This window comes from Manis javanica, chromosome 1, assembly GCF_040802235.1.
Source record: "Manis javanica isolate MJ-LG chromosome 1, MJ_LKY, whole genome shotgun sequence".
In the NCBI taxonomy this organism is placed as follows: domain Eukaryota; kingdom Metazoa; phylum Chordata; class Mammalia; order Pholidota; family Manidae; genus Manis; species Manis javanica.
This window is the reverse complement of record NC_133156.1, coordinates 117617419-117637234: the sequence shown is the minus strand read 5'-3', so window position 1 is coordinate 117637234 and position 19816 is coordinate 117617419. Positions and strand designations below refer to the sequence as shown.

At 38.2% G+C, this 19816-nt stretch overlaps 1 long non-coding RNA gene across 1 annotated transcript in view; it reads left to right on the top strand.

Moving 5' to 3' along the window:
- Positions 1–627: 627 nt before the first annotated feature.
- LOC118973424 (uncharacterized) overlaps positions 628–19816 on the top strand; it is a 47301-nt gene continuing 28112 nt past the window's right edge. The window contains exon 1 of the long non-coding RNA XR_005062736.2: positions 628–943. This is a non-coding gene — a long non-coding RNA (uncharacterized lncRNA). The remainder of the gene's footprint in view (positions 944–19816) is intronic.

The following is a 19816-nucleotide window of genomic DNA, read 5'->3' as shown; positions in this document are numbered from 1 at the left end:
AAGTGTGTTGAAATTGTCACATCTCATATAAATTATAATATTAGTAAATATGAACATGTGCTAGACAAAGAGGTGCCAATTACAATGCTCTGCAGCTCTTATAGTGCCTCATGCCTAAAAACCACTTTTTCACTTGCATTTGAAAGCAGTTGATGAGGTTTCCACTGATCAACACATGACCACAAATACTAATGCACCTCCCTTTACAGCTTGAGATGAATAAGAGGCTAAGATAGGCACTGTCAAACAAGACTATTGTTTTAGTCACTATAGTATCTGACACCAAAGACGAGGAGTTTATGACATTCTTGGTTTAGCTCTGCATCTGGGCCAGCATCCACAGTGAGCAAGCTTGGAGCCACAGAAAGCAATGGTTTAGACAGAGCTCTTTGGCTGCTCATTTCATTCACAGCAAAACCTGAGAATGTGATATGAAATCCAAAAACCAGATTTAAAATACCCTTTCCGTTCTTGAACAAACTCCCCCATCAGAATGGATTACAAATAGTTTTCCAATCATGGTAGTTATTGACTAGGCCTAAAAATCCATCAATCAAAAAGTTCTGCCCAGAATGGAATTGCTTTTTTGTGGAGAATGGACAAAAAGCAAAAGTCCTATGCCAGTCCTTGCCAGAGGCATCCTGCAGGGGTCTACTGGTGACAAAGGGAAAGGGCTAAATGCCAAAAGTTCCCTTCTGGTTGCTAGAGGCTACTGGACTTGTGAGAGCTCAGCTGGCTGCGCCGATGCTGCCCAGTTCTCTGCTCCTTTTGAGGTGTTAATGCCTGTCTAATACACATAGAGGCTGAAAGGCTGTTAGCTCTGAAGCCTGCTGCTCAGAGAGTTAGCTGACTCCAGTGAACTCAAATCCTGAACAGACCTCAGTGTATGCTGCCTGCATTCTCACTCCAGGGAGCTGTAACCCAGTGGTCTGCCCACCCAGAGGTATGAGAATATTCTTCCACCTGGTGGCTTATCTTTTATTATTTTGTCCTCTTATGTTCTTTTAACTGATGCCTTTTACTTTCACTAAAATCTAATTTTTTATTTTGTTTTCTTTCTAACTGAAGTGTAAGATGCACCCAGTGAGGTTCACAGAGTGCCCTCATCTTGACCATACATCCAGATGTGTTTGTACATGTCTACCCCTGGGTCACCACCACTGAATCATGGCACAGAATAGTACCAGCACAGGAGGAATTTCTCTCATGCCCCCTCCCAATAATTACACTCTCCCTAGATAAACACTATACTGCCTTCTGTTACAAATAAATTGGTTGTACCTGTTTTGAACCTCATATAAACAAAATCAGAACTACTTTTTTTTAAATCTGGCTTCTTAAAGCATAATTATTTGATGATCATACATGTGGTTGATTAGCAGTTGGTTCTATTTTATTTCCTGTCGCATTTCATTGTAGGACTGCATGGTGGCTTTCTTCTCATTCTCCTCCTGATTAACATTTTATTTCTTGTTTTTAGCTATTATGAATAATAATTCTATTACCTTGTAGTGGTTTTGGTGAACATATATATGCATTTCTACTCCTCAAATTACTGAAAGTAAAATTTCTGAATTACAGGGATGCAAGATTAGTAGGTACTGTCAGTTTTCCAAAGTGTTTACACTAGTTTACACTCCTACCAGCAGTGTATGAGAATAAGCTTTCATACTGTAAACCCTTTAACTCTTTGCCACTTCAGTGGATGTAAAGTTTTATTTTATTGTGCTTTTAATTTACATTTTCTTGATGAGTAATAATATTGATTAGATTTCAATATGCTTATTGGTTATTTGGAAATCCTGCTTATAGAATACCTGAAATATTTTTAAAACTATATGCTTTATGTCTATTAATTTACATAAGCTCTTTCAATATTCAGCATGCCACACCTTTGTCAGATATAAATTACTCTCAGCATATAGGACCTAAAAAAGCTTACATGACATTGAAGAACAAAGCTAGAGAGCTTACACTACCAGACTTCCAGACTTACTGTAAAGCTCCAATAATTAACACAGTGTGGTATTTTGCAAGGAGAGACAAAGACCAACGGGACATAATTAAGTGGTCTGGGACTCTCACAACAATTGATATCTTCTGAAGAATTGACCTTCATGGTTCTATTGAAGTCCAGTTTATCAGTGTTGTTTTTAAATGGCGAATGCTTTATGAATCTATTTAAAGAAATCTATGCCTAGCCTAAGATCATAAAGATGGCTTCTGTCTTCTTGAAACTTTATTTTTCTGTCTTTTATATATAGATCTGTAATCCAACTCAAATTAATTTTATTATATGCTATAATATAGGAGGCATGGTTCATTTTTTATATGAATATTTAATATTACTGCACAATTTAATGAAAAGACCACTCTTTCTCCCACTGAACTCCAGTGGCACATGGATAATAAACCAAGGGACTCCATACACATGAATCTATTTCTGGACACCTAATTCTTTCCCATTGGTCCATTTGTCTTTCCTTGCATAATACCACACTGTGTTAATTATTGGAGCTTTACAGTAAGTCTGGAAGTCTGGTGGTGTAAGCCCTCTAGCTTTGTTCTCCAATGTCATGTAAGCTTTTTTAGGTCCTTTTATTTCAATATAAATGTTAGAATCAGCTGGTCAGTTTATACACAAAAACCTGCTACAGCTTTGATGGGGGTCATATCAAATTTATAGATCAATTTTGGGAAAATGACATACAAAAATATTGGGTCTTCCCACACAAACTTGATATATCTCTATTGACGTCTTTGTTACTTTCTTGTAGCAACATTCTGTAGTTTTAATAATAGATGTCTTACAAATCTTTTGTTAACTTTAATCCATAGGTACATGGTTTTTAGGTGCTATTTTAAATGGCATCGTTTTTCTAATTCTCTAACCTATTCTGCCTATTTTGGCTCATACATAAAGTACTTTTTCTGTATTGATTGTCCATCCAGCAAGTTTACTAAATTACTTATTAATTCTCATAGTTTATAACTTCTTTTGGATTCTTATGCAGATAATCGTCATTTGTAAATAAAGGCAATTATATTTCTTTTATTATTTAATATTTTTATAATTTTCATTCCCTTCTCTTCTAATGACTAGAACTTTCAAAATTACATTGAATAGATATTTTCAAATTTAGGGGGAAGGAGTTCAATATTAGTTGAACTCTTTTTGAAGATTTTTTTGCAGATGCTTTTTATCACATTTTAAAAGCTAGAGAACTATTCCTAAGTTCCTCAGTTATTTGTTTTGATCATGAATGGGGTTGAATTTTGTCTCATACCTTTTTTGCATCTACTGAGACGATAGTATTATTTTCTCTGTTTTACAGTTATTTTTAAAAGTACATTCATTGATTTTTAAATATTAAATATTAAATAACTATCATCATATTCCTCAAATAAACCTTACTTGGTCATGAATTATTATGTTATTTCTATATTGTTGGTTGTATTGGCTAACATTGTGTTTAGGAATTTTGAGTCTATGCTCATGAGAATAAAGGAAAGTAATTTTTTCCCAGTCACTTCTCTGACACTCATGTAATAGACAAGAAACTGAGGTTCAGTAGCATTAATGACTTGTCTGAAGTCTTAAGAATTAACAAAGAGCTGCTATTTAAAAGGTTAATGTAAAAATATCTAAGTTCCCTTCCAAGAATCTGATTGTGTGCTAATCAAGACCTATACTTGTTTTAAATTAATATTCAAAAACATGCCCCAGCCCTCCACTCTCTACAATTAGGGAAGAGGACAAAAAATACTCAGGACCTTGGCATCAGAATGTATGCACCAGCAGCTATGTGGTTTATATGGATTGACTTATTCTTCCAAACTATTAAATACCAACTATGTGCCAGCTCTGTTCTAGACACTAGGGCTTCAGTAGTGAAAAAAACGGTAAAAATCCCTGTTCCTTTGGTCTTAAATTTTTAATAGCAGCTACAGGCAAATACAGAATATATAGGTAAATGCACAGCATATTAGAAGGTTATAAGTGCTATCCAAAAATCACAACAGGCGAAGGAGGGGAGATAATGCTGGGGTGGCAGTCTTCTGTTTTATTAGGGTGATCAGTGTAGGCCACTGAAAGGTGACGTGATATAAAGCTTTAAAGCTGAGAAAGAATGAGCTGTGTGCATATGTGGATGAAGGGTGTCCTGGGCAGAGGATCAGCCCCCAAAAGGAACTCCAGGCAGAATTATCCCTGGCATGTTGAAGGCCAGTGTTGCTAACAGGAAGTGAGGGGAAAATAGTAAAAGCAGATAGATAGCAGAGAGGCTACAGGGGGCTGGATCCACAGAGCCATGGAGGCCACTTTGCAGACTGGCTTTCACTCTGAACATAATGGGGAGCCATTCTAATATTGAGCCAAGATGTGACGGGATGACATAAAATCTGCAGCTACAGCTGCAGAATTGGAAGAGTTTTAAGGGAGCAGAGGTAGAAACAGGAAGACAATTGGAAGCATTTTACTTCATTCCCATCATTACCCTGTGCAGTAGATACTATTAAAATACCCATTTTAAGATGAAGAAACCAAGGCCCAGGAAGGTTACATAACTTGCTTAAGGTCACATAGCCAGCACACAGTAGAGAAGGCCATAATTATAAGTGTGTATGCCCTCCTCCATGCACTAAATCAATTTTAATTGCTCTTCTGGATACCTTCTTCCATGTTAGCAGTTCGAAGTTATTAAAACAGAGGCTGATAGCTGGTTTTTTGATATTTAGTTTCTGTTAAGCAGATTGAAGGAAAGTTCTTCACAAAACCCCATTGTGAATTGTTGCATATTGTGAAGTCTAGACTTTGAGGAGACTACATCACACAAATCTATATCCACTCCATTGTCTACTAAATTTGCCAACAAGGTATTTCTGTGAGAGCATGAGGCATTGCAGAAGAGCTGTTGTATCAAAACTTCACTCATAAAGTTGTGGAACAGACCACAACTGAACTATATCCAAATAAACAGCACAACCAATACTTGCCTCAGAAAAAGTGTGCCTTTCTGAGTGAGTTTCTGGAATTACTACTCATATCAAAGCATGAGAAGGAAGATAACAGATTAACAGAGTGCAGTCTCATGCATGGATCTAAACTCTAGGATTTAAAACCAGGTACTCTAACTCTGAAATGCAAGTCTTACCCACTTTTTAATACCAACTTCTGTGGTGTATTGGTCGGGCCAGGCATCTTGGATAAAAACACAGAAGCTGACATATGAGCTCAAGAGCAGAGTTGTTCCTTTGTAATCTTCCAAGTGCTCCAACATGTTGGGTTCTCAAGGCATTTTATTTTATAAGTTTAGGTATAAGTCCTAATTTTACTTTTTAAAAAAATTGTGCTAAAGTACACAAAACTTAAAGTTCAATATTTTAATCATTTTTAAATGCACAGTTCCAGGGCATTAAGTACTTTCATTTTGTTGTATAATAATAACTACCATTCATCTCTAGGACTTTTTTATCTTCCCAAACTTAAACTCTATACCCATTAAATATTACCACCACTTCCTCCTTTCCCTCAGCCCTTGTCAGCCACCACCTTACGTTGTGCCTCTGAATTTCACTAATAAGGGTACCTCATGTAAGTGGAGTCATACAATATTTGTCCTTTTGTAACTGGTTTATTTCACAGCATAATGTCTTTAAGATTCATCCATGCTGTACCATGTGTCAGAATTTCCTTTGTTTTTAAATCTGGATAATATTTCTCTGTATGCATATGCCATATTTTATCCATTCATCCATCAATAGACATGTAGGTTGCTTTCATCTCTTAGCTCCTGCATGAATATAGGTGTGCGAATGTCTCTTTGAAACCCTGCTTTCAATGCTTTGGGGTACATACCCAGAAGTGGAGTTGCTGTGTCATATGTTAATTCTATTTTTGAGGAACCGCCATTCTGTTAATGTGATGTATTACAGTAATTAATTTTTGCATGTTGAGCCACTGATTTTGTTTCTTATTAACTACTGACTTTGAGCAAATTCCTTAACCCAAATTTCATTTTCTTTATCTGTAAATTAGAGCTAATACTGATAACGATATTCATTGTTAAGAATGTTAGATAAATAATGCTTTTATAGTCCTTAGTACAAGGCCTAGAACATTCATGTTCAAAAACAGTCGCTGTGATCATTGCCATCATCATCTAATATTTTTCACTCAGCTAACAGTAGACGGTAAAGTTATTCAAAACAGATACACAGAGAAGAGCAAAAGTATGCTTTTGAAAAATGCATTTAAAACTTCTTCCATCCTTAATCTCCTGGAAAAAGAGTCAAACTGAAAAAAAGAATGATTTATCCCAAACCCTCAACCATAGAGTCTGGGCAGCTCAGCCAATAACTAAAAGAATGGATACCATTTTAATGTCCCTGTCGCTTAGCTCCAAACCTTGTACTCTGACTTCTACCAGAGGGAGGCTGAGTCATCTGCTACCCCAGTTATGAAGGCGATGGAAAGAAAGACATTAGTAAGGAAGAAAAGGAATGGAGGAAGGTTTGAATAAGGCTTAGGGGTGAGAAAGGAAGGTAGGAGTCGTGGAGAGCAATTCAGTGGCTGATGTATCAGCTATTGATCACTTGCTACCTGAGAGAAAGCCTCCACACGTGCCATTCACAACAAGCCCCTGCAAGCACCAACACACGCTGCACCCACCTCTGCCTTACTGACTGGCATCTGCCCATCTTAACTCTCCTCTCTTCTGCCTGGGGTGAGGGAAAAAGGATGCAGAGTTCCTCACTCTGGGAGAGAGGTTAACTGTTGATGAAAACTAAAGAGTTCCATAGGATTACCTGTAGGTTTTAATTATTCCTGCTTCTTACTACCATAGTGACACAAACTAGGTTCTCACAAAAGGAATCAGGCTTTTATAAAAATTCTTTGAAACTAGGCCTGATAGCCCCTAGTCCAGCTAGTTGTGTCCATTTCATTACTTGACACCATTTGTCTTTTTTTTCTTTTTTTGCAGATAGAATTACAAAAAGTTCTTTTTTATTGAAGTATAGTTGATATACAATATCATACTGGTTTCAAGTTACAACATAACAATTCAACAGTTATATACATTATTAAATCCTCACCCCAACTAGTAGTCACTATGAATATAGAAAGATGTTACAGAACTATTGTCTATATTCTCTGTTGTACTTTCATCCCTGTGACTAATTTATATTATGATTAAGATTTTGTGCCTCTTTATCCCCTTCACCTACTCACCCACCCAACCCCTCCTCCATGGTAACCACCAGTCACTTCTCCGTGTCTATGAGTCTATTGCTGTTTTGTTCATTTTGTTTTGTTTGTATTTAGATTCACATACAAGTGAATTCATATGGTATTTGTCTTTCTCTGTCTGGCTTATTTCACTTAGCATAATACCCTCTAAGTCCATCCATGTTTTTGCAAATGGCAGGATTTCTTTCTTTTATATGGCTGAATAATTTTCCATTGTGTATATGTACCAACTCTTCTTTATCCATTCATCTACTGATGGACACTTAGGTTGCTTCCATATCTTGGCTATTGTAAATAGTGCAGTGATAAACATATGGGTGCATGCATCTTTTCAAAGCAGTGATTTTGTTTTCTTCAGGTGAATTCCTAGAAGTGGAATTACTGGATTGAATGATATTTCTACTTTCAGTTTTTTTGAAGAACCCCCATACTTCTTTCCACAGTGGTTGTACCAATTTACATTCCCACCACCAGTGTAGGAGGATTCCCTTTTCTCCACATCCTTGTCAACACTTATTTCTTGTCTTCTGATAGTGGCAATTCTGGCTGGTGTGAAGTAATAACTCATTGTGGTTTTGATTAGCATTTCCCTGATGATTAGAGATGTGGGGTATTTTTCATGCGCCTGTTGGCCATCTGTATGTCTTCTTTGGAAAGATGTTCAGCTCCTCTGCCCATATTTTGATTGGGTTATTTGTGGTTTTTTGGTGTTAAGTCCTATGAGTTCTTTATATATTTTGGCTGTTAACCCCTTATCAGATATACTGTTGATGACTATATTCTCCCATACTGTTGGTTGCCTTTTTGTTTCATTGATAGTGTCCTTTGTTGTACAGAAGCTTTACGTTTGATATAGTCTCACTGGTTAATTTTTGCTTTTGTTTCCCTTGCTCAGGGAGACATGCCCAAAAAAAGATTACTCATGCTTATGTTCATGATGTTTTGTCTACATTTTCTCCTTAGAATTTTATGGTTTCATATCTTAAAGGCCTTTAATCCATTTTGAGTTTACTTTTGTATATGGAGTTAGACAGTAATCCAGTTTGACACCATTTGTGTTTAATTCTGTCTCTCCACCATCTCCTTCAAGTCATTAAACTTTCATTTCATAATTACTGACTCAGGATGAAGTGGTGACCATCTCAAATCTGTGCTCTCATAGAATTCCCATTCCAATAGAGGAGACAGACAATAAATAACCCTACAAAATTACAAAGTGCAATATAAGCTTGTGATAGGTAACACAACAAAAGATAAGGAGGAGACATTTGAGTAGAGAGACTTAGGCAAGGTGAGGAACATGCCCCACAATCCCAGGGTGGGGAGCCCTATAGAGGGCACAACAATGATCCCATACTCCTTTTCTAAAGTAAACAATTCTGAACAGGAATACTTTTTCCACAATTTCAATGAATCTGGTCATTTTCTTAACAACTTTGCAAAGAAAGAAAGATAGCACGTTTTCTTTGTCATCACCTTACAGAATGGAAAGGTCAGATTCTGACAAGAGTCTCATGGCAGGAGAGCCTCCTTAAGCATCTAGCATATAATCTCCAGAACCCACACTGTCTTTACTCCCTGTAATGATGTAACAAAATTCTTAATTAAAACATGCCTCATGTGTTGATAGCCAAGCTCCCTGCTCAGATTGCCAGCCAAAGTTCAGATCCAGTGAAGTTCTTGATTCATTTACAAGTTGGTGCTTTCCATTAGCTGGGTCATTTTAAATTCATTTATCTAAAAGCCAGTCACACCTAGTTAAGGGAAAAGTTGAATACCCAATTGGGTAATTATTTGTCTGTTAAAATAAGAGAGGTGAAGGTAATACTAGAAAATCAGAATGCATAATAACGGGCCTTAAGCAGAAAAATAATTTAAATAGGAAGGCAAAGTTTTCAGGAGGGTCTAATTGTCATATAATGGACTCTGGTCCATCCATGTACACGGTGAGAGCTTTTCAAGGGAACTTACAAAGAAAAAAACATTAATAAGGCAACAATAATAAAGTCAACCCCGGGGATAACCTTTCTCCTCCTCTACATATTTTGAAATGTGTGAGGCTGTGTCTTTGTATCCTCTAGAAAATTAGGGAGAAATTCCATGAGTATTTCTTTTACCCACAACAACACTTTGAGGCAGGTATTCTTGCTGGGACATTTAAGATTAGTAGGGACCATCCACACCTATTAAGTCTTTGAACCAGAATTCAAATTCAGCTATAATGCCATAGTCTATTCCCCCAAACATTGCACTCTATCACCCTAAGAGTCTTCATTTTCTGTTTTTAGTTCTTTACTTTTTCTCCCCCTGTCATTTTCTATCTTTATTTATAGACCAGGGATGAGATATAGGGCCTCTCCTGGGTAATGGACAACATTTCTTTTTGGTGTCATTCTAAATGCTGTAAAGCCTGCTAGAGAATGCTTTGTGCATTTTGTATTACTTTTCTAACAAGTTTAGCTTCATAATTCAATAACGCATATCATATTGTGTTACAAAGATAATGCATTTTCCTTTGAGGCATAGTGTTATTGAGACACACAGTGCTGTGAAAAAATTAAAAGCTATTAAAGCTAACAGTGTGAGGTAAAATTAAAGACAACTGAATTTTTGACAAGATATTTTCATAACTTGTCAGGAATTCTCTGAGGTGTGTGTCCTTCTATGTCCAACCAATCCATCAACATTTTCTTCATCTTATGTGCAGGCACTAATCCCTTTCACCACTTGGTCTGGGCACACGGTCAGCATTAGATGGCAGTCCAAATGGATGACTTCCTATATGGCAGCACCACAGTCTGGATAGTCTCTAGATTCTACTTATTCCCAAATTATTCTTCTACTTTTCATAGATGGGAGCTAGAATTTCCATTTCTTCTTCTGAGTTCAGTTTAGTTCTCCATGCAATTCCTTTGCAGGTTCAGCCATGAAGCATTAGAAACAATTAGTCTTTGGGTAGAACTCAGGTTGGATAGAACCCAGCAGAGATCAGAGAAGTGTGGGACACAGAACCAGAACTGATGTGTCCCCCCTGGAGCTTACATTGCAGTACTGGGGAGACAGACAATAAATACATCAAATATGTAAAATATGTAATACATCAGATGGTGTGATACATGCTATGTCAGTTTGCCAGGGCTGCCATAATAATGTACCATAATCTAGGTGGCATAAAACAGCAGAAATTAATTCTCTCATAGGCCAGAAGTCCAAAATCAAGGTGTAGGCAGGTCCGTGCTCCCTCTAGAACTCTGGGTCGAATCCTCTCTTGCCTCTTCCTAGCTCCTCGCGGTGAATGCCGATACTTTGCTTTTCCTTGGCTTACAGCTGTGTCTCTCCGATGTCTGCCTCTGTCATCACAAAGCATTCTCCTGTGTGTCTCTGTCTTCCTATGGTGTTTCTCTCTTCTCTTAAAGACATAAATGACATTGAGATATGACCCACGCTAATGAGTTCATCTCAACTTCATTAAACTGACAAAGACAATCTCCAAATCAGAACACATTCCCAAGTACAGGGGGTTACGCCTTCCAAATATATGCTCTGGGGGACACAATTCAACACATAATAGATGCTATGAGAAAAATTAAGCAGGAAAACTCAATATGACATGTGTGTAGGTGGGGAACTGAGGTCAGATACACAGTATTAAATAGAATAGCCAAAAGAAGTCTCACTGAAAAGGGGATATTTGCTTAAGGACCTGAACAAGAGGGAGCCAACTAGTGCAGCTGGACAAGAGCAGATGCAGAGGCTCTGTGGGATATACTGGGCATGTGCAAAGAACAGCAGGGAGGCCAGCGCGGCTGAAGCAGAATGGACAAGGGTGAAGCAGTAGGAGACGACTTCTGGAAAGTAACAGGGGAGCTAGACTGCAGACTTTGGTTTTTATTCTACATACTATGGGAGGCCTTTGGAAGGTTTATGACTATGATAACATGATCTGACTTAAATCTGAACAGGACCTTTCTGGCCACTATTGAAAATAGACTATAGGGTAACAGGGTAGAAGAAAAGATCAAACTTAAAAGGCTATTAAAATAACAGTCGTGAGAAATGATGGTGGATTAACGGTGGAGATGAGGAGAAGGGCTCAGCTTCTGGGTATTTTTTTAAGAGGTAGAGCTAACAAAATTTGCTGACAGATGGGTTGTGGGGTGTGAAGGAAACAAGAGGGCCAAGGATGACACAAGATTCTGGGCTAGAGTAACTAAAAGAACACAATAACTTAGATATGCAGAATATGAAAACAGCTGGTACCTGGGGGAAAATCAAGAGATCATTGAACACACTAAGTTTCAGAGGATTTTTTTTTTTTGATACTCAGGTGGAGAGGTCCAGTGGGGAGCTGACTACATGAGTATGTAAATGTGGGGATAAACCTACCTGCTCCACATCCCACCTGAGCAGGGGCTACACAAAACTGGCTTATATTGTAATGTGAGCAGAAAAGTGAGCAAAAAGTTATGGAGTTTGTTTGGGGAAAATATCTCAGAGGAAAAGTGGAGGAATTAGTGTTTTTTCATGATACACTTCAGAGTTCATTTATTTATTCAATAAACATTTATTACAAAGTTTGGCAATTTTTAGAACTACACATTGGAACTTCCAAAGGGTGATGGACCAAAATTGATATAAAAGATTTTTCTATCTTATTAGAATAAGATAAAGACAAATGATCTAGACAGAAGACAGAAGCAGACTAGCTCAAATACCCATGGAGGAGAGAGGAAGTGTGGCTTTTCAACAGGTGGTGACAGGAGACACACCTTTACCCTTTCCAAGGAGGAGGGTCACCTCCGCTCTGGGAGGGAAGAATCCACAAAGCACTCACAACAGGCCTCATGGGGGACCCATTCTGAGTCTGGGACCATGTGGAGTGTTCTCTCCAGCCTTGCAGATTTTACCCCACTGTTTTCCCCCATTTCATTGTTTCTCTTCCAGGCTGATGACCTGAGACACCCTCCAGAAAGGCATGGTGACTTTGAGGTCCAAGGGTGGGGTACACAGGTATTTTCAACCATGGGTTCTGCTTCTTTTCTCCCCATTAATCCTTCAGTCCCAAACCAGAGACACAACAAGGCCATTCCACGTAGCTACATGCTTCCTCTAGAACACGTTCTGGGTTGTTAAGAGATGCTATGAAACTCTAAGTGACTTAGAAAAATGCAAAATATTATATAGATCTAGTTAACTCCGCCATGCCACAGGTTAATGGAAGGTTTTTACTTCTCTTTAAAGCAGACATGGAATTAGTCTATAAATTCATTAATCATCGCACAGAGGAAGAATAGAAGGGCAAACTGGTTAGTGACTTGCTCAAAGTCTTACACTTTGGTATCCATGGAAATAAGGGTAGAATCTAAGTCTCTCTTAATTTCTTGACCACATTTTCACACGCAACTAAATACTTCACTATAAATAGTATCACCATAATATCACTATAAATATCATGGCTGCCAATATCTCCACTATTTGGCACATGTAAAGCATCAACTTAAAGCCCTGGAAAGGGCTTCAGGGGTCTTCCCACTCCAGACAAATTACAATCAACTTCATAAGATTCCAAAAATCTTTCTGTACACTCTTGAGATAAAGGTGGCATATTGTAATGGAACGGCCACACCTTTTGAAAGAAAATAGATCTCTCTGCTTATGAATCCAGGGTGTCACTCATTAACTCTGTGACTTAGAGCTTCTAGGAGCCATCTATAAAATGAAGATAATAATATTTATGCCAAAGATTTGTTTTAATGATTAGTCGTGATGCTGTATATAAAGATTATAACAAGCATAGAATAAATGATAGCTATTGAATAATAATGATTATTAGATTACTATTATCATTTTCAAAGGAATAATAAAGTACAAAATAAAGTGCAGTCAGGTTGACAAAGAGGAAATGCAGTTATAAACTGCAGTGTATAAACAAATAAGAAAACCCTGCAAACAGATAGTAAATATGATACTGAATGGGTAACTAGAGGCGACTATGACTAAAACAGTAGGCAGAGCCACAGATATCACCCAGCCTGAAACCTTTTCCCACCTTATTTCGATGATATCTTCAGCATATATATAGTACCAAGAATTTTGAAAATTTATCGTTAACAAGATTGGTTAGAAGAAGACGATGGGGAAGAAGAAAAAGGAAGAGGAGGACAAGGAGGTGGTGGAATGTACTGAAGAGAGAGAGAGAGAAGGGCCCTCAGAACTACCTGTACATAAGGAAGCCTTTTGAAATTGAAAAGGACACACATACTGCCTTGGCAGTGTCTGTAAAATCACCCACTGGTCTCATCCTCATAGGGAAAAGGTCTGCAAATGAGTGCCTTTGCATGGAACGTCTTTGGGGGACCATAAAGGATCCGAGCAAACACTCCAGGCAAGCACAGTCCCTCCCCCTTCCACCTCCAGGAAAGCTGAAGCCAAGAACGACCTCCCACTACGTTATGGTCAGAGCTAGGAGCGGCCAAAGAGCCAGTCTCCTGATCCCTTACATACAGGGCTCTACGTGCATCATATGACCGAAATCAACTTTCAGAAACTCGTCAATATTGTTTCCAAATAAACAGAGGCACCTATGGTAAAGGGGCCACTTGGGTAGTGTGATTTTCTTCCAGCTTCTTGTTAAAGCTTCCTTTCCTTCCAATTAATGCTCCTTCCAGCCAAAGGAATAATAATACAGTTTTCCCTGAGAGGCTGTGAACTTCCTCAAGTACGTGACACTGTTTTCCTCCATCATGGCCCAGTTGGCCTTGCTAATGAGGCCCTAGGGGGAGAGTTCGTATTTGCCAGGGCCTCTCTCACCCAGGTTGCTGATTACCACCAGGCATCCAAGCTTCAGAGAGTTTATTACCATATGTTCCATTTCCCATTTTAGCACTGTTTGGGCTCTGTGTTCAGAGACAAGGTACTTCTTACCATCAGCCTGCAGCAGTTTTTAGAAGATGACTAGAGCTATCAGAACACTGAGCTTCACTGAAGACACTGTCTAGAAGAGAACATTCTTACTCTCATGAGTAGCTATGTTTCAGGACTCAGTTTCATATACGTTAAAAGGCACTATCAGCTGGCAAGGGCAGATAGGGTTTTTCTTGCCACCCTAAACTTACCTCTCCCTCTGTCAGCTTCAGTAATATTAAGGGAGCCTGTTAGGGTTTGGATGGAAGGAAATCTCAGGCACAATGTTTCCTTGTAGCCAGAGAAACAAAATAGATTGGACAAATTAACCTCCTGTTTTGTTTGTTTTACCTGGAGAGGTAAAGAAATTTCTCCTGCAAATTCCATGGTCTCCTTGTAAAAGAAGGTTTGTAGAACTAAAATCCATTAAGTGTTGTCCCTTAAAGCACCAGTATTTTATTTCTAGCCTGTTTGAGGAAATGTTTTACAAGTGTGGTTTGTGTTTCTATTTAAATACCCTGGCCATCCCCCACATACCATGTAATGTGATCAAACTTACTGAAAAGACTTATGTAGCAATATTTATACCACAGACAGAAAAAGGCTACAGAAATATATAGAAATATGAACTTGCCAGTGTAGAAATACAATGCCTTGCATATTTTCTTCTTCCAAAACTCTTAATAGATTTCTTTACACTTTGTAATCACGATTCCCAAAGGAAAATTCCGAAGTTGCCCTGGTTTCCTTAGTAACTGAATCAGGTATAAATTGTGCACCTATATTTCCAAACATCTGTATCCAAGCAACATATGAAAAATGTGCTGCCAACTGATGTATGCATAGTCTGTAGGTAAGCCTGACTTTACAGAAAGAGGTTGACAGAGAGGGAAAAAAGGCAAAAAAAGCAAAAGAAACCAAATAAAATCAGATGGAAAAGTAATATTATTTTTCAGGTTTTAACAATTTTCTCTGCTAAATCTGCACCCCAAATAAAAAAGATGGTCAAGCTATTATTGTTTAATAAACTACTAATTTCTGGGGGGAATTCAGTTTTGGATTAAATGAGATACTTTACTAGGTTCTTCTGTAGCTCACTGTTCTAGCCCAAAAGGTAATTCAAGAACATTTCCTGGCATCCTCAAAAGACCTTATTCCTTGGCAAGCAGATGAACTTCATAAAAGTACAAAGTACTGATCATGAGTAACAGAGACTGTGGAGTAGGAAACTCTCCAGCCAGGACTCTGAGAGCAATATGTTAGCTGCATTAATTTACTGAATATAGTTTCCTATAACTTCTTAACCACATTTTATACCCTACTCAGTATTTCCCTATTCCAAGTCTGTGCTCCCTCTCACACCTTTATATCAGGCATAGTCATCCCAGAGGTCCAAAAAAATGTTTGCAAGGGTCAAGCATTTTTGCTAAAGTTGCATATAAAAACAATTCTAAGAGGAAACTCTTTTCTTAAAGTGTCTTTGGTCTTCCAGAACTCAGATTTACTTTATTCTTAGCACAATCCTTCTTTCTTCTGTGGAGCTGGGAACTTAAACCATAGACTGGAAGTTCTGCCTGGAATGCTATACTCACTTCAAATCCTTCTAGACACATAAATTCCAGACTCTAAAATTAAGGACATAGAACCAGCTCTATACCCTTGGGAAATATTTTTTACTTTCTTTAAGCCTTAGCGGTCTCATCTTCAAAACAGGAATAATCGTGGAGAGGGGAAAGGAGAGCTAACTGTTTAATGGATCAGAGTTTCAGTTCAGGATGATGAAAAGGGTTCTAGAGATAGATGGTGATGATGGTGATAAAAGGGTTCTGTTGATAGATGATTAACAATGTTGATATACTTAATACCACTTAAAAATGATTAAAATGATCAATTTTATGTGATATATATTTTACCACAATAAAAAAAACAGTAACAGTACCTCATGGGATTGTTTTGAGAATTATGTGAGATAATAAACTGTCTTCACAGTACCTGACACATAGTACATGCTCAATAAATGGTCATTATTGTTTTGATTCATATTAATATTAATTAAAACTGTCTTGTGAACACCCACGGGAGTCACAGCCAGTACCCGTGCTCATCATTCCCTGTCTCATCACCTCTCTCCTCTCCACCACACTGGCCCACCTTCATGTCTTGGTCGCCAATCCCTCTTTTCAACTGTTTCCCTATGCCAAATCTGTACTCTCACAGTTATCATGGAAGTCCAAAAAATGTTTGTATGGTCAAGCTCTTTTACTAAAGTTGCATATAAAAAGAATCCTAGAGGAAACTATCTTTAATTCAGTTGTCAGTTGAAAAAATATCTTCAAAGTGATCCTAAGCTGTGACAGGTGCAGGAATAGCCTGTCTAAACTGCAAAATAGTTTGACCTATGTTTCCTCCTGTTCTTGCTTAGATGGGAATAGTACCAAAAACCAGCACTTCCATGTTTAGGGTGATTTTCACAGGTGTCCATTCATTCACTTCATCTCCTACAGGTGATGCCCCCAGAACACAGTCACCGCAAGATTATCATTCCTGACCCTGCTGGTTGATGGCGTCTTTCTGCCTGCATATACCTAATGGGATCCATCTTCCAAGTCCACAGTCTTCCTGACACACAAAAACATAAGTGGTTAGAGCTGGAAGGAACCTTGGAAACCTCTCAGTCAGTGCCCTTCATTTCACCAACAAAAACTTAGCCCAACACAGTTAAAGAAGGAGGCCCACCTTATGCATCTCTGCTCTGGACCTTCCTTACCATCCTCTGTGTTCTCAGGGACCTTGCACCAGCAAGGATTCCCTCCCGCTTCTGTAACGGAAATTCGGCCTCACAACAGCTTTCCAGTTTGCATTTATATCTGCTCAAATGTCTTCCAACTTTAAAAACAAATCCGTTCCTCTATCTCTACCGCCCTCCAATTCCTAGTTTATGTCTCTTTCCTCACCGTCCAGTTTCTCAAAGGAGTTGGCTGTGCTGCCATGTCCTCACCTCTCAGTCAGCCTCACAGCACAGTGCAAGCTGGGGTCTCTCCTTCCCACTCCTCCAGACATGTTCCCTCAGGCCCAAACCGGAGTCTCCTCGGTCTTCATATTCACTGTTCAATCCCACCATGCCTCTTTTTTCAATAACATTTCACACTGTTCTGATACTTCCCTCTTACAGTAGTTTCCCCTTGCACTGTCCCTTTCTTCTCCTCCAACTTCCTAGGTCACCTAAGCCAATATGTCTTATAAACTGCCCTTCTCTGCCCATATGTCAAAGGGTAGACTGCCCCAGAGCTTCATCCTGGACTTTTCTTCTTTTAGCTTTTACTCTTCCTGGGCAACTTTTTCTGCTTCAATTGCGCTATTGGCCAGTAATTCTGAAATAATTTGCTCCTGAACTCTATATATAACTGCCAATCTGAGGCCTTCACTTTGATGATCTATAAGAAACCTCAAATTCAACCTGCTCATGTTATTTTCCTTCCAATGTGCTGCTTCTCTTGTTTTTTATTTTAATTAGTGGTCTTGCTATGTATCCAGTTGCTAAGTAAAAAATATGGAAGGTATACTTCTTCCTCTTCTTTAGTCCACAGTTGAGTGCCTACCAAGTGCTATGCACTGTTCCAAAACATCATCTCTAATTCATTCTGTTTAATCCATTCTGCTACCTAAATCACAATGTAATTTGCCAAGTTAACTCCTCTGCTTTAGTTTATGCTCCAGGTCTTACCCGAACTACTGCAATAACCTCCTGATACATTCACTCTTTATTCCTCTCTATCCCATAATATATAATCCTATTACTAATTTTTAATTGTGAAAGCTTCAGAGAAGTTTTACAATGAATAATAGTATATACTCTCTACTTATATTTCACAATTGTTAACATTGTACTATATTTGCTTTATTTCACTTTCCATATAATACTTAATATAAAAATATTCACATAATATACTATATTATATATATTAAAATTTATTTGTATTTCAAATGTCTATACTATTTGAAAGTAATTTGTAAATAACATGACACTTCACCTCTATGACTTCAGTATATATATCTTAAGAATATGGAGAATGTCCTGAATAAGCACGATACCATACCTAATAAAATCAACTATAATTCTATGATCACCTGTAATATCCAGTCCATATTTCTAGTTCCCCAATTGTCCCAAGAATGTCTTTGCCCCCTCCACCCTCAACCAGGGTTCTATATGGATTAAGTTATTGCATTCCATTGTTATATTTCTTTTACATCTTAGTTTAGAAATGTCCCCAATCATTTTTCTAATGACATTGACTTTTTTGTTAAGTTCAAGACAGTTGCATTGTCCAACATTTTGATTGTGTTGATTTATTGCCTCATTGTTTTGAGATGCTAAATTTTAACATGTGGTGAACAGGCTGACCAATAGCTCTGGACTCTCTTCATTGTACCATACATTTTTTCCTTTCAAGCAGAACTTGATTTGCTGGGTGACCCTCTGGCACCATGCTAATATCCTCTTCCCCAGGAACATTCACCCAGCTTTTAACATTCATTGATGATCACTCACTGCATCAATTACTAGGTTGGGGTAAACTTTTCAAAGGTAAATCTGATCATCATTTCTCTTCAGTCATTTTGTACTCCTACATAATAAATTCCAGAGCTCTTGGCATACCTTCCAAGTCCCTTCAAGGTCTGCTGACCCTCCAAACTGTCTTCTCTCCCCTCCTCACTCCATGCATTCTCTCTAAAATGGTCTTCTTTCAGTTTCTCTGTCTAGAAAATTCACACATCTTGTTCCCTCACTTGGAACATTAACTCCTATTCATCACTCAGGTCTCTTCTTACATATTCTTTGATGGAAGCAGTTTTTTCTAGCCTCTCAGACCAGAATAGTCTCCTCCACAATATGCTCCATTGTACCCCAGGCCATGACACTCACCCACATCCTGTTCAATGTCCATCCTACCAGCTCTGCACAGGCTAACAGAGGATCCTCGGGGAAACAGGAAAGACTGAAGTTCATATATTCTGCCATCAGCAAAGCATTTGACCTTCTAAATATCTGCTTTTCTGCCCTTTGTGGTTTTTTTAGTGGAAAAAAAAGACACACATGACTTGAAGCAAAACTGAAAGTCTCTGTAAGGCCAGATAATAGTGTTTTCTTTTAAGCTAATCTCTTTTGCAAAGTTGTGAATTCCAAAGGTTCTTAGTAGACAATAGAGGTTCTGGTTCTTTGAAGGGATAAAATGTCCAAAACAGTTTCACCCTCATTTTTAGCTAAAGGGAAAGGAAGAAAAGTCATCTGATGCATTTTCTATATAACTACTGTTGATAAAAAGGTTTGGCCTGAAATTTCTGCCCCTTGCTCTCTCCAGAGGAAGATAAAAGTTGAGACAAACAATAGCTTAACTTTTCTTCCAGTAAGTTCAGATTCCTCTGAGTTTCACTTTTCAAGTACTTTTAGCTTTCTGAGGTTCTTGCTGTTAACGGCAACAATAATTGCTGTTATTCTTATGACTGTAATAAAGCAGCTGCACTTTTATTCTTCCACCTGGAGAATATCAAAACTTACACAGCCCATTATCATTCAAGGTGAGAGAATTCATCTGAGGACTAACTGCTGGGGCAACAGTCAGGCTGGGTGTTCTGAGACCAGTACTTGGGACCACTCAATCC